At 36.2% G+C, this 755-nt stretch overlaps 1 non-coding gene across 1 annotated transcript; it reads left to right on the forward strand.

Annotated features, from left to right (window-relative positions):
• The first annotated feature begins 408 nt into the window (after positions 1–408).
• Positions 409–514, forward strand: LOC144708091 (small nucleolar RNA R71). The gene has a single exon (XR_013582639.1). It is a non-coding gene; the product is annotated as a small nucleolar RNA R71 (small nucleolar RNA).
• The last annotated feature ends 241 nt before the right edge of the window (positions 515–755 follow it).

Here is a 755-nt window from a genome sequence, read left to right on the forward strand (position 1 = left end):
AAAAAAAATTATGGAAAAATCAGAAATCACTTGAAAATAATATTTTTATGTAAATACATGATAACAACCCCATTTTTAAGTTCTTTAAGTGCATAAAATTGTGCTGATAGCATGAAATAAAGACCGAAGTTAGGGTGTTATCAGACATCAATCTGTTTTTCAATTCCATCTGTGGTGATCTGAGGTTCAACCCCTCTAACATCGAACAATCCACCTTTTCAAGGGGTAACCCTCACATGATCGGAAGCACCTTGGTGGTAGGCATGATTATGTGACATTTTTTGTAGAAGGGGCATAGCTTCATCTTCATACATGTCTGCTATTGCACCTCCACTTGAAATATCCACTCTTTCTTTTTTGACATCATTCAATCCTTCATAAAATATTTGAACCAACTCCCATTTGAAAATGCCATGGTGGGGGCATTTGCTTATGAGCCCCATCAATCTTTCCCAAGCTTCACAAAAAGTGTCATTTCCCTGCTAAAAATACCTAATTTCTCTTCTGAAAGAGTTCTTCCTCGCTATTGTATAGTATCTCTTTAAAAACTTTTCTCCATCTCATTCCATGATTCAAAGTTTGTCCCCAATGTTGTAAATCAATCTTTGGCTCTATCCTTAATGGCATGAGGGAAAATTTTCATTTTCACCGCTTCCTTAGAAATCCTGGGGCAGGTACAACTATCACAAGCTTCATACTTTTTTTTTAAGAAATCATATGGCTCCTCATTTGCCTTCCTAATAAAGGATGGTAGT

The sequence above is a fragment of the Wolffia australiana genome, chromosome 9 (genome assembly GCF_029677425.1).
Source record: "Wolffia australiana isolate 7733 chromosome 9, ASM2967742v1".
NCBI lineage: Eukaryota > Viridiplantae > Streptophyta > Magnoliopsida > Alismatales > Araceae > Wolffia > Wolffia australiana.